Below are 14,643 nucleotides of genomic sequence, written 5' to 3'. Positions count from 1 at the left end.
GGATTAACTGGAGTGGAAGGCTTAATTGACCTCTTTCAAACAAATCTCTTCCCTAGGGAAGCTTGAATTAAACCCCCACTTTCATTCCTGCAATTTAACTGACTGGTGATATCTCATCTGTAAAACAATGTACTCTGATTAAGCCTTAATGTCTTAGACTTTCAAAAGCTGATTTTATAGAGATACAGAATTTGTAACACTTGTCCTAAAACCTGCCATGTTAATCATTTATTAATGTTCTATTCTGGTTGTATCTTTTACGTTTGTGTTTGCCTCTGTATTGCCTTGCTGTGTATTTATTGATTTCAGTTCATGATTACATTAAGGAAAATCCTTTTTATCTGCTACCATGAGGAATTTCAGTTGAGGATAGTTCTTAGATCTTGTATTATTTTCCAGCAAACTCTGCGAGTCAATAAGGGAGAAGGGGGATAAATTTGTTTTTGATAGCCGGAGGTGACAATGTAGGTAGGGACAGAGTTAGTGATGAAGGTGGATTTGAGATAAAGTTTGGAAGGTTATTTTGCATAAGCAGGGAAAGAAGGAGTGGTGTGGAAAGGATAGGCAGGAGCTGATGGAATTAGTCCTTTGGGAGCCAGCCCCAGCTCAGCACATGGAGCAGAAGCATGGCAAAACTGAGAGCCCAGGAAAAATGGGTGATGTGGAAGATCTGCAGAATGTCCTGGCTCTGCTTGGAAAGTGGAAATGGAGAAGGAAGCTACTACTGAGTTCCCTTCGAGCTTTTGAGATTGAAATATGCCTTTAGCCAAGAGAAAGAAACCCTGCAGTTCCTCCTTCCAATCCATAATTCCCTTGCTCTGATTATTACCAAGTGTGGAAGCATTTGCCTCTGCACACGTGATGGATGCCAGCGGCACTGGAAAGCTGTCCTTGGAGGGGGAGAAAAAGAAGAAAGTCTTTTCTTGCTGGAGCAGAGTTCAGTGGATCATTTCAGATGCTCATGTTCAGATTATTGTCCTTCTCCTTTGCCTTTTCCTCTGAATTAGAAAACTGCCTATTAATAAGCTGGTAGGCGAGCAGTGATTTTGCATGTTAAACAGCGTGATTGCTTCATCCCAGTGGGATTGTGCTCTCTCTGAGTTGGACAGCTGAAAAATACATCTATTGGTAATTAAATTAGACTTTATTTACAAATATTGGCTCAGAGGTTTTCCAAGTCGGAAACTTTGATTCCTTTTCCTTTTCTGATGAGCATAAGCCTTGCTGGATTCAGACCAGATAATGTGAAGCTCAGTCTTTTTCCAGCTTTAGAAAATCTTGGCTTAGGAAATATTGATAAAAGGGCACTTTGGTTTCCATTGGGAAATGGGAGATAGTGGCAGCAAAGGAGAGGGAGGGAAGCCACATCTCCTCTGGCCTCTGTTGCAAAGAAAGGGAGCAGGAAAGAGGCTTTCTTAAATAAAGTCAGCTGTGTGCCCCCTCCCCTCCTCTTGGGTGTACTGCCACCAGGGAGGGTTATTTTTTCAATTGTTCCTATCTTAGGAGAGGGAAACAGAGAAAAAGTGGCTATTTCTTGGGTCAGAGTTCTCCCTCCCCCTGAAGCCAAGAGCAGTTGCATCAGGACCAAATGATGCTCCAGAAAGCCCGAGACTGAGATGACACAGCTCTGCAGTGGGGAAAAGACAGATGAGCTTTGAAGATGAGTTTGGGGAGATATGAAATGCACAGCAGCAGGTGCCCAGCTCTGCTCTGGGTTTGATTGTGATCCAGGTGCTCAGGAGTGAGATTTGCCCTAACCAGGCTGAGAGTGACACTTACAATAGAACTCTTAGCATTCTGGCATCTCCTTTGAGTTTCAAAACTCCTTTCCAGTAAGTCAAACCCTATAAAAGAAGTGTCACACCACCCCAGTAAATACAGTCTTTTTTTCATTTCACTGTAGGTACGCAGCTGCATATTTGCTATTCTAAAAAATGAATCCATACCCTGAATGAACTGATGTTTTAAAATGGTACCATGGGTAGTTAAAGGCTGCATGGCAGCTCCAGTGCATATCAAGTCTTCCAGCCTGAGCCCCTGCTAGTGAGAGAGAAGGAGCTCACATGGACTTTGCACTGATTTATTCATATCACATCTCTTACGTGGGCGAGCTGAGCCTTCAGCTTTTGGCATCCTGGGCGTTGGTTACTTGCAAGGACACGCAACAAGTAAGAAACACGGGGGGACAAGATGATGTAATTTCCATTTAAAACATTCAGCCTGAGTGTTACAAGGAGAAAGAATAGTTATAATAACACAGCTGATTGCTGTCAGAGTACTAAAAGGGAGTTTTATTGGAAAAGGTATTATACAGCCCACTGTGCTTTGCATAATCATTTTAAAAGCAGTTCAGGACATCTTCCTGCCTTTATCCTGAAGAAGGTAGAAATAATTTAGAAAGCCAGGATTGTCAGTATGGCTGAGCTCAAGGCTCAGTTACACACACCGGGGTGGGTGCACAGGGTGCAGATGCAAGGAGTGGAGAGACTGAATTACAGGGGTAGGGTGTAAAAAGATGTTCTGGTCATCCAGTTGTGGTGTCTCAAAGCAATTTGAGTCTCATGGCTGTTCTAAAATCATCTTTCTGAAGCCCTTCTATTGCCCCATGAAGCAAACAGCAAGTCATCTCAGATGCCCACCTAGAGCACGACAACCTTCAGATCAGCTGAAACAGAAAATACCAGGGTATTTATTGAGTCTTATGTTCAAAACTTGAGAAAAAGCCTAAATTGACATTTTGGGGGGTTAACTGTATCTTAAATAGCTTTTGAGTTTTACATGATTCCGTATTTAAGTACAAGAGGAAAACGGTGAAAATTAAATGAGAGATTTTGTAGGATAGCATATTTCATTAGAACAGAAACCATCGTCTTTTTCTGGTAAGAAAATATTTCTGTTAGGATCTGAACTCCTTCTGCACATTTAATTTTCCTCTCAGCCAGCAACTCTGCAGTCCCTTTTTTCCTGAAGTGCTGACTCTGGCCCCACCACTTGACATAACCACACATGTTCCCTTAATGCATTTTTTTGCAGTCACTTTCCTGGCTCATCTTTTGATTTCCCAGTTGTATCAGCAGCTTTGTTGGAGTCATTCCGTAACGAAGTGGGGAATGAATGAATTAATGAATCTCCCTGCCTCTGGAAACAGCAGTGGATGCAATCAGAGTCAGCATGCAGAGATGTCCTTTTCTGTTAATTATTATCTTCTAATTGATAGTGTATTTTTGATGCTGAGCCTTCAAGAAGGACTTGCAATCTCAGATCTAAATATGCTAATTTTAAATATACATGTATATATTTAAGTATAAACAGAGGGGTTGGAGTCTGATGGGTCACTGGTGCCATTTTACCGAGCAGGATGGGAACCTCGGGGATCTGTGAGCCATTGATTGCTGAGAGACAATGGCCAAGTTCTTCACTGCTGTGTAGCCTCAGCATCTTGCCCTGAGTGGTAAATAAGATTTATCAGAAATTACTTGGAGAAGATCTTGCCTTCTCTCACAGACTCCTTGTTATGATGGTGTTTTCCCGATGAGACAGCCTTGAGAGCTGCTGTAGAATCAGTCAGTGCAGACTGGGGAACGACGATGCCATGTTGTTCCAGCAGAAGTGTTTCTTCTGGGAGAGAAGTGGCTTTTTAACATAATTGTCTAAAAGTTTGGGAGCTGAATCAGCTCGTACACAAAGTCACATGGCAGCTTCTCATGCTGTTTCCAGAGCAAGATTTCTGGGAGTCATCTTAGCTGCTCACTTACTCACCTGGCAAACTCTTTTCCTTGGTTTTTTGTTTTTTCTGCGAGGCTAAAAGTGTCCTTTTGGACCATTTTAGATTAAACCCCTCATCCTGGAGAGGGCCTGGAGAGGCCCTTCCCAGAAACAGGGTATGGATGGGCCCAGCAAAATGTAGTGATTCATGTGTGTGCATCCTTCCTCGGAAGGAAGGGATGGGAGCCACCTCCTGTAGCAGGCAGCATCTCTAGGAGGATGGCAGTGGTGGCCATCTGAGATGCAGTAACCTCTCCAGTTGCTCAAAACCTTCCTGCAGTCAAAAAACATTTCTATTTTTGGTATTTAAAAGGTGGAAAACAATAAAAAACCTCCCAGTATCATTCATCTTTCTGGATTTGCACTGATTTCCCAGAGATAAAAACGTGTGGGTTCTTTCATTCAGTTTACTGTAGTTTTGGTTTGCTTTTCTGTGGCTGGTCTGAAAACTTTGATATAAGCTTCAGAGATAAGGTGTAAAGAGTCTTCATTACCTCCCAGGTAGAGGGCAGGTGAGACCCATCATTTCCGAACTGCTGTCTGAAGGTGGGAAAACACAAAGTCTGCATGGCAGGGTCGCTTAGCTCTGAAAAAAAATCAGTGTTGAGGAATTCCTCAGATGCAATTATTGATTGCTGGGGATGATCCAGAGGGAGGAGGACTGAGCAGACACTGCTTTATAAACATTCCATGTTCTGTATAAAGAGCTTATGTTAAACTTCCTGAAGGAGGTAATAAATAGTAAGCTCTAGTAACTCTTCAAGGGATCAGTTCTCATTTTTAATGTGGAAACAGTATGGCCTGACAGCAACTCAGTAGGTAACAGGGTAAGAATTGACTTTCAGACCAGTTTTCCAGCACAATGCAGTGTGGGGGAAAAAAAAAGACAAGAAAATAATGTAAGGAATAAAAACTTAAGGTAGACTCTACACATTTGTGATTTATTGTAGACTGTGGAAATATTTCCTTTCAATTACATGTTACAGCAATGCAGAGTAAAACCAGACAGAAAGGTAGGGAACCTGCAGTGATAACAACAGGCATGATTTTCATCTTGCAGGCACTTGGTGTGGATACATTTATCTATAGATATGTTTGTTTGCATTTTAAAGGTATTTTGACATTCCAAATAAACTGATTTTGCACCATTTCTTGGCAAACACAGGTCAGATCCTGTGTTTCATCCTAAAGAATATTCTTATGAGAGGCTTGCTATTAATAATGAATGAATAATGAAGCATCTGTTGCTGTTGATCATTCATTGGAAAGCAACGTTTTTTTACAAATGTTATGGTAACAGAGCAATTCCTCAGAGCCAGCACAGCCTGTACTGTTTTAGAAGTAAAGTAAGAAATGCAGTGATTATTATTGTAGGAAAATGAAGTGTGTTGAATGCAAACATACCAGTGAGGAGTTGTGGCAGGAGGTCGATTCCAGAGCCCCGGTGTCATTACCTTGTTCCAGTGGCGCGTGATGCTGTCACAGGGGTGTGTCCCCAGCCAGTCCCATTCGTGCTTGTCACTATGACACTCTCTGGGGGCTGTAAAATCATCTGTGCTGGGGCAGGCGCCCCACTGGAGCCCCTACTTGATGCAATTTTGATGTGTTCATGGATGCAACCAGCTGAAAATCAGTTGGTTTCTAGACCTAGAAAACATTTTGCCTCCTTTTTTTTCCAAGTGAAAGCTGTCTATTAAAAATTATCAGCATACATCCACAGTAATTACAGGCACTTGTGAGAAACCATGCAGTCCTGGGATAAGTCCTTCAGGGAGCTGTGGGAAATCCCTACTGCAGCATACCGTGCTTTGGTCACTGTTGAGGTCACACTGATGATGCTGCACCTCAAGCGCTGTGTTCGGTTTAGGGCTCCTCGCTTCAGAAAGGACATTGCTGGGGAAGGCCCTGGAAAACTCGTCCTAGGAGGAGAGGCAGAGGGACCTGGCATGGCTGGGAGGACTTTATTACTCCTACAGCTACCCAAAAGGAGTTTGTAGTGAGCTGGGGTTGGTCTCTTCTGTCGTATCTCAGCTGAAAGGACAAGAGGAAGTGGCCTTTAGCTGCACCAGGGGAGGTTCAGATTAGGTACTTGAAAAAATGTTTTAACTGAAGAGTGGTCAGGCATTGGAGTAAGTTGCCCAGGGAGGTGGTGGAGTCACCGTCTCTGGAAGTGTTGGTTGGATTAGATGGTTTTGAAGGTGTCTTCCAGCCTTCATTCTGGGATTCTGTATGTTTGTAATGCCAGCTTTGCAGCTACCATCAAGTGTTGGGGAGGAAACTCAGTTTCAGAAAGTTAAAACTAAAGCTTTACATGTAAACCCAAGATGTTTTAGTGTCCCCTGTGCTGTGCTACAGTTGGGGCCAGTCCATCTCTTTTGCTGAGGCTTTGCCAGTGGACCCCACTGAGGTGCCCAGAATGCAAAGAAGGTGTAACCTGGTGCACGATTGATAAGAACAATTTTCCAAGTGTTTTTCAAGCACTTTGCTAAGTCTTTTGATAAATGCAGAATTTCATATCCTTGCAGTTCTTATCCTGCAGTTACCTAACCAATAGGAATGTCCATATTTACTAAAATTCAGAATTATATACTGTTTCACAGTTCTGGTTTTGGTATTTCCTGCAGATTTGTCTGATCTTTCTGCTTACTTTGTCTTCTCTACTGATGTATCATCACTTTCATTCTTGATAGTATTTCCTTTTACTGATTTTTTTTTTCTAATTGAAAACACAGAAATAGAGTACCTGCATCCATTGGTGTAGAACAGTATAGAGCTGTCTTTAAAAAGTGCTAATATCAACTCAGAAAAAAAGAATTTACAACAGAAGTTCCAGGAGTAACTTGAGACTCAGGGTGTCTCATTTAATGGGTGTCTCATTTAATCCCCTCTCCCTGTGGATGTCCAGCATTTCCTAACAAAGTTAATACCATTAATTATCTCAGGCTGAGCACCCAGAGGACTATTTGCTTCTGCAAATCTGGAATCTTTTCACTTGCTAGGGATAGAAATTATTAGAGTTATCTCCAGGGATTCAGGGGGCTGAGGGGGGGTTTCCTCTTTAATCTGCCCAGAGCTGTTTCAGACTAATTCCCTGCATGAACCTCCGTGTCCATGTTGCTATTTATGTGTGCATGTGTATAAGATAATAGAGAGTGACTGACTACAATATATGCGTTTAAGCTACTCAGCTGAAAATTACTGAGCATTAAAATCCACTGGGAATCACAAGACTTCTAAATTAGGAAAGCACATGTCAGTCAGTGTGTGGAAATGAGTCCTTGTACAAGAGTAGCTTTCAATAAGAAGAATGAGTATTGTTCCCTGGAGTACATCAATCCTAGTTTGGCCACTCTGTACCAGCTTTTACTATTTCTCTGGAAGCATACATTGGCTTTTGTTATTATTTTTTCCTGTCTTTTGTTCAGTTGTGGATTTCTATTAAATATGTCTCATGGGCGAGCTATCAAGAGACACACCGCTGTGCTGTGACAAATGAAGGCATTTTCAACCATAAACGAAGTACTGTGGGATTGAAAAGAGTCATGGACAATGACAACTCTTTGTAGTTGTTTAAATGTATTTTTATTGTATTGCACAGTGACACAGAAACTCTGAGAGCAATTTGCTGATTTCACCTAAGGTTGAAATGAGCAGAATGCTGCAGGGTAAATGAGGGGCTTTGGGAAAGAGGCATTTTTGTTGGACTAGTCCATCAGTACCTCTCTTTCCATGATTAAGGCATGTATTTTAATAGTGGTTAAATGACTTACAAGACTGTCCCATATAAAAAAAAAAAATACCAGACAGCTTGAAAATCCATGCTAGTAAGTTGAATCCTATTGATCATCAAGCTTTTCATTCTAAAACTCATACAGGCATGCACTGAAAATGGTATTTCTGTACTTTGGTTGAACTGAAAAAATACCCTGGAAAAAATGATGTGGTCACAGGTGATTAATTTCTATCAGTACATTATTTGTGTGCAGAAGAGCTTAGCAAAATGGTGAAAGACTGAAAATGTGAGCTGACTTGGTTTATTCAGGATTTGTGGGTCCTTTTTGATGCTGCCAGAGGGTCAACGTTTAAAATCATCATTAGCAGAGTATGTGAGAACATTTTCCAAGGTGTTACTTTATTGTTCCCAAATCGAAATGCTCAAGTCATAATTAGGAGCAGAGGGATAAGCAGGGATCAAGGGAAATGGGGTCTCTCATTAGACAGGTGAGCCAACCTGGTATTCACCTGCATGGGGTGTTGTCCATTCCTGTGACAAAACCAAAAACCTTGTCTCTAAGGAAGTAATGAGATCTCCCTGTAGATAACACCAGTAAATGAATAAATAAATACAAGAGAGGACTCACCTACCTCTGGTTTGAGATGCTCTGCAGGCAGCTGCCCCCTGGTTCCTGGGTGTCTCCCATTTGTTTCCATCTTATCCATCCAGAATGATACCCTGGGAGTTAGGAAGGTATTTAGGAATATTGTCTCTGGAAAGTCAAACAGGATTTCTCCTTTTGTCAAGTAGTGTGTCAGGCCTGACCTGAAACCAGCGTGGTTTTTAAGAGTCTTTCCATGAACTTTATTGTCTTCTCATTCAGTTCACTCTGCTTTTCCAGGTATAGCTTCTGGTTTTATCTCCTGAAAAACAGGGTAGTGCTCTCTGTGTTTTCAGTTAAAAATAGAGATGAATTCTTCTTAAAAATGTAAGCCTGCAGTCAGGGCATGCTTCTTTTTTTTTTACAAAAGAAACTCAGGTTCTGACTGCAGCCAGCAGAGGGTCCCCATCAAGAAGCTGAGAACCATCCTTAAACAGAAAGGAAATACAAAACTATTGCTGTTGCTGTTCCTTGCTAAAGAAAAAAACCAAACAGTTTTCCTCATTTTTAATAGTTTTATTAAATATAGTAAATCTGTTAAATATATATTAGGTATATAGATACACAGATATGTGTTGGTCTCCTTCCACTTGCCTCAGGAGCAGGAACTTGCGCCAGTGTGAGCTGAAGGAGAACCAACATCGTTTTTACCTCTCACTTCACAGAGGAGGGAGGATTTCTCAGCAATTTATGCTGCCATCAGTCCATCCCAGACATTTCCTTTCTCCTCAAGATTGAGTTTCAGCCCAGCTCACATTTGTCTGGAGCACTGGCTCTGCAGGCTGCCTTGACACGTTAATTTAATTTGTGCTTCTCAATTCATACTCTCTCATTTACGATCAAATATTGGGAAAGGTTACAATTAATCAGAGTGGGGGAACAGAAGCCACCAAAGCTAATGATGTATTACTGCATTTGGGTTGCTCTGGAGGGGAATAATTGAGGTCCTTGTGTTACAGAAAACTATTATTAATAAGTAAAAATTGTCAAAAGAAAGCGACCTGCACCCATCTCCCCATTTTGCAATCTGTGTCTCTGTCAGGTTTCTTAAAAATGAAGTATTTTATTAAAGCTCCTGCCTGTAACCAGGTTTTTTGGCTGTGTGGCTGACCTGGGAGGAAATGTGCCTTTTCACAGGACCTTTTCACAGCCCTTACTGCTGCCCCCCACTTTGGGCTCACAGATGATACTCAGCATGCATGAAAGCAATTTTTAGATGCTAATAACATGCCCATCCCCAGGGGAAAAGGGCTCTGCTCCTGCTTGCTCAGCTGAGGAGCCACAGGGAATCCCTGCAGAAAATACAGGCTCACAGGCTTAATGCAGTGTACACTTCCTAATTGAAAATGAACTAATTGCTGGTTGTTTGAAAGCAAACATGTTGCTGGGCTGAGGCAGACAGCACGGAGCCCCTCCTGAGGGAATATTTTAAGCCCAGCTCGTGCTCGAGCAGCAGTGAGGTGTGTGTAAGCAATCCTTGCAGGCTTCCCAGGGTGGCTCAGGGTCATGGTGACCACACATGATTTCCTGAGGGTAGTGGGACACTTTATCTGGCTGCTGAAATACCACAGTAAAAAAAATAGGGCTTACATAGCTATAGTACAGAGTCATTAAAAGTTCCACTTCATTATTCTAGGTACTAACTTTGTAAGGTTATTGTATGTTTTTATGTGTGGCAGAATTTCACAGACCTTTGCTCAGGGTTATCTGGGGACATCTGGGATGGCAAGGGCTGTTGTCACTGCTTAAGGGATGCACTTGGGACTCTGGTAGTTTTCAAGATTACAAAATAGGAAAGAGCTTTCCAACTTTTTTAGTCTTAATTTAAAAGACCAGCTATTTGGAGGGGAAGCAGAAAATGGTTCTGACTTTTTTATTGGGAACAGAAAATGGGGCAGAGTTAAGCAGAGTTCTCTCTTATTTAGTAGGTTGACTGGATTTCTCTTAGGATATGATAAAAGATACAGAATACTATTAACCTTAGGATTGAAGTAATCCTTTTTTGCCTTTTATTCCAATTTATTCCAAAACCTAATTTGGATTTTACTTGTTGTAAATGCAAAAATTTGTTCTTTGAGGGCAGTAACATACATCTGGACTTTCAGCTTTTCAGTTCATCAGTCTGTGAGTGTCCCCAGATGTCACATACAGGAGAAGAACAACTCATAAAAACCCCAGGATGGGGCCAGACTTATGAAAGTGAACAGCTCTGTGACCTCTGTGTGAGCTATGGGGTGTGAGCTGGCAGGGCTTTAACTTTTTGTGGGAAGGCTATTGCTGGAAATCCCATCCTGAGCACAGACCACCATGGGAGAGTCTGGCACCCAGAATAGTACTGCCACCCTCCTGGCTCCAGTGTGGGACTGTAGGATACTTCTTGCTGGAAAAACCCCTTCATTTGTGACTGGGAGGTGGCACAATGGTAGTGCAGTATCTGACAGAGTGGATTTACTTTGCTGGTCCGCATCACACACCTTGCATGGGCATTATCTGAGGGAATTTCCTCTGTGGGGACCTGATCTGTCCTTGAGGGACATGGTTAAAATTTGGACCAGCCTGGGAGCCTATGGCACTGTGATGCTCAGTGAATTATTGCTGTGCACAGAAAGGAGTGCAATGCAAAGGAGCCAGGGCTGGCATAGATCTAGCAGGCAGGGTGTGCTGATTAGCATGTAATTCGATTTGTTAGGCACTACAGTAAACAGCATTAAGAGCAAAAGCAGTGATTGCTCCTGATAGCACCCTCTCAGCATTGCCTCGTGCCTGCAGCAGCCGGGTGGAGCTGTGTTACGGCTCCTCAGCAGGCACCAGCAGAGCTGGCACTGCTCCTTTCTTGGCAGAGACAAAGAAAGACAAACACTGCAATTACAGAAGTGTTCGGGTTGCTGTATCTACAGAGCGCAGCTCACACGTTCCTCCTGCTGTCCCTGTTCCTTCCCCATTCCCTAGAGGCGCATCTCAGACCAGCACTGCTGTGGGTTGCTCAGGAGGAGAGGTGGTGCAATAGTCTGAATTTCCCCACCAGTATTGTGTTTTCCTTTAGTAAGTGTCATGTCCATCTTTTTTCCACCATGGCTTTGGCAAAGAAAGTCCCTTATCTCTAACTCTTGTGCCACAATTGGACTGTGGGTTGAGGAGACCTTGGCATGGCAGCCTGGAGCTGAACACTCAGCTCCTGGCTCTCCTGCTGAAGAGCAGACTTGCTTTAGGTGTCGTGCTGTCCTGCTTCCTGAATTCATTGTTTGCTGTCACTAAAGGACTGCCTCCTTCAGACCTCACATTTAGAAGCCCAAAATTAATGTGCTGCATCATTTCAGTGTAAGAGCAGGGGAAATATTTCTGTAGAAATGCCCCACTGAAGCAATGAAATGATGAGTTCTGTTTTCTCTTCCCCCCAAAGCCAGCTCAAGCCCCCTGCCATCAGCAGTAGCTGTTGTTAGCACAGGCTCCCCAGCCCCCTTGTGTCGAGTGTCACCTTGTGCCATGCATGAGGTGTTGGAATCAGCCAGACTATCCCTTGGCAAAGCACGTGCAGGGAGAGGACAGACATCCTGGTTGTGATCATCCCACCAAAATAGCAACACATTACGAGTACAATACCTCTCATTTCCTCTCCTTCTGTGGGGCTGAGCACAGGAGGAGCTGCACAGGGAGATGGCATTTGCTGAGAGCCCTGGCACAGTCAGGGCTACGTTGGAAGCTGTCAGGAAGAATTAAGTTAAGGGTGAGTGCCCTGGCGTGGGGGTGGCACAGAGGCAGCTCCGCAGAGCTGCCCCGCAGCCTCCCAGCTCCCTGTGCCTCTGATAAAGGCTGCCCTATTGTCTGTGGGATGTTTTCCTAAGTAATCCCATTAGGAAATTAGGGGTTCTTAATAACTGTGAGAGGATTGCTGTTTTGTGTGAATGGGCAGGTGCCTGAATGAACTTCATACATTTTGTGTTCTTGATACAAATTTCGTAAGTTTTCTGCTACACACACGTTATCCAGCATTCTGGAAAGCTCCATCATTTCTCTTCAAAGCACTTAGGTACCTCTTATTCCTAAAAGAGCTTTATATGTCTTGGAGAACATGTATTCACTTACCCAGGATATCTTCTGCTTCCACACCTGATTAAATAAGTCCTTTATTTTTTGTGTCATATCAGTAGAGCTATGGGAAAAATTAAATCATCTCCCTTTTTTATGAGGTATGAGGTACAAGCATAGCAGTGGGGACTGAATCAGGACGCTTACAAGCCCAGAGCAAAAAGTTTCACAGACTTGGCTGCCCCAAACCCCCATCCTCAGACAGCTGAAGAAAACAAGCAGCATCATTTCCATTCTTGAGAATGGAGAAATGAGGGAAAACAAAGCTTCCTTGTGACTGCTGTGTCTGTTACAGTTCTTTGGAGGGACTGTGCTAAGGGGAGGTTGGCTTGGCAGTGAAATGGAGGTAACTGGCTGACTGGTGTCTTGTCAAGTGAATGTGCTGTTCATTTTAAAAAGCAATGTGCACTGTGCCAGCTGATGTGCTTTTAGTTATCCAATGTTGTTTGGAGCTCGGGAGGACTTCAAGCATCCAGCAGCTGCCTTGGGATGCGAGTCCTGCAGGAAACCCTGGCATTGATCAGAGGAAAAAATACATGTCTAGAGCTGATGGTTTAAAATGTTACTCCAATAGTCTCATGGATTCCCATCCCCGAGGGTGAGTGAAATCGATGCAGTGCCATTGATCTGCAGCTGGCTGCGATTTGTGGAGCTCTGGTTGGGAGCTACTGCCTGACCTGGCGACTGCTTCCATTTGAGCCTGGAAAATGGACAGTCTCTGAGCAGAGACCAACCGTGGTGGCTTTGGAAGCATGTTTGGGAATGCCACAAGGTACCCAAATGCACCAAAGAAAAATAAAACAATTATGATGCTGAAAAAGGAGAAATGCCACATATCAAAGTGATTGTAGGAGGTTTTGGGAGAGGAAGGTGAGGAAGATATCCAAGTTAACAGAGCTGGAGAGGCACTGTCAAAAGAGCAGGAGATTTTGGGAAGTTCAGAGTAGGGTAGAAAGCCAGAGAGGTGTATGGAAGATGAGACCCGTGGAGAGAGGCCAACAGGAGCAAGTCTGCCTTGTCTAAAGGAAATACGCATAAGGGAGACAATCACCTACAAGTACACGGGGGGGAGTGCTTTACAAAGCAGCCAGCAATCAATTTTCAAATAATGGACTTGATCTTTAGACAAACTAGTAAAAGGCAATGAGGGTGGAATAAATACCTGATTTATCACCCCATCTTTTTTTTGGTGCGGTAACACAACTGTATTTTCTTCTCTGAGCTTCTCCTCTCTGCCTCCTGAATCAAAGTCAGGGCAGCACCTTTACAGCTGTGATAGAAGAGGTTTTACACAGCTGCCAGCCTCCTCACCCCACTGCTATTTCAGACAGGTGCTGCTCAAGTGCTTAGCCAGCCCTGCTTGAAATGGCCCAGAGAGCAAGGTGGAGGACTATTCTGAGACAGGACAGTATTTCACTGAAAAGCAACAGGACCTCTCTCTGTTTCCCTGGGACCAGGAATTTGTCCTTGCCGTGCACAGCAGATTTCTGGAGTGCTCCAGAAAATCAGTTCTGAACTTGCTTCAATAGAACTGTCAGGCTGCACTTCGTTTTAAGGTGGGACCCACCAACCCCAAGGGTTAATGCAGGTTGTGAGTGTACTGGCTATTTCCTAAGCCAGTAGAGTGAACAAATACCTTTATCCCTCTCAGTTTGCAGCTCATGCCTCCTTTCACCTTGCCAATGAAACTTCTCTTGTTCCAGCTAATCTATTAGCCTATGTTCTCTTGTGTGCCCTGAAACCCTCCTGCCTTCTCAGGGGGGGCAAAACAGACAGGAGGAAGGTAAATCAACCCACTCCTACCTAAATGGACTAAAACCATTCGCTTACTGTAGAGCAGGACCTGTAACAATTAGCTTTACCAGGCAGCCAGGTCAATCCAGTGATGGAGAAGCTGGGAAGGTCACATTTCCTCCAACAGCCTCCAGCTCCTTTCTTGTACAGCAGTGGAGGGACTCCTCTCTCTTCTCCACACCACCTGCACAGAAACCAAAAGAGCTGATGCTCCTTCCTGGACCTTAAAAGGAGTAGGGCCATGATGTAATGAATCCCACCCAAGTCTGCTGGCCAGGAGCCAGGGACCTCTGCCCACCTGGGCATAAACCCAGGTGCTTTAGGCATGTGGCTCTCACAGCAAATCTTTTCTCTCCTGAAGAAGTCAGGCCATGATATTTATAGGAGCTGATACCTGTTGCTTTTTTTAAGCAGAACCCTCCACAAATGCAGATGATGGCACTTGGACCACGTTAGAATTACATCTGAGCTCTTTGTTTTCATCGCTGAAACGGCTCAGGAAGAATTCCCCTTTGGCTGCTGCTGTGTGAGACCTACATCTGACCGCAGCAGAGCCAGGCTCTCCTCTGGGAGATGGGTTGTCTTCGGTCCAGGATCTGGGGTATAGATTTAGGATGCAAAG

General features: G+C 43.6%; 1 protein-coding gene across 4 annotated transcripts in view; it reads left to right on the top strand.

Moving 5' to 3' along the window:
- PAK5 (p21 (RAC1) activated kinase 5) overlaps positions 1 to 14,643 on the top strand; it is an 87,252-nt gene that overhangs the window by 33,352 nt on the left and 39,257 nt on the right. The gene's annotated exons all lie outside the window — the stretch shown is intronic.

Source organism: Corvus cornix, chromosome 3, assembly GCF_000738735.6.
Source record: "Corvus cornix cornix isolate S_Up_H32 chromosome 3, ASM73873v5, whole genome shotgun sequence".
Lineage (NCBI taxonomy): Eukaryota > Metazoa > Chordata > Aves > Passeriformes > Corvidae > Corvus > Corvus cornix.
The sequence above is the reverse complement of the archived record's forward strand: the minus strand, read 5'-3'. Positions and strand labels throughout refer to the sequence as shown.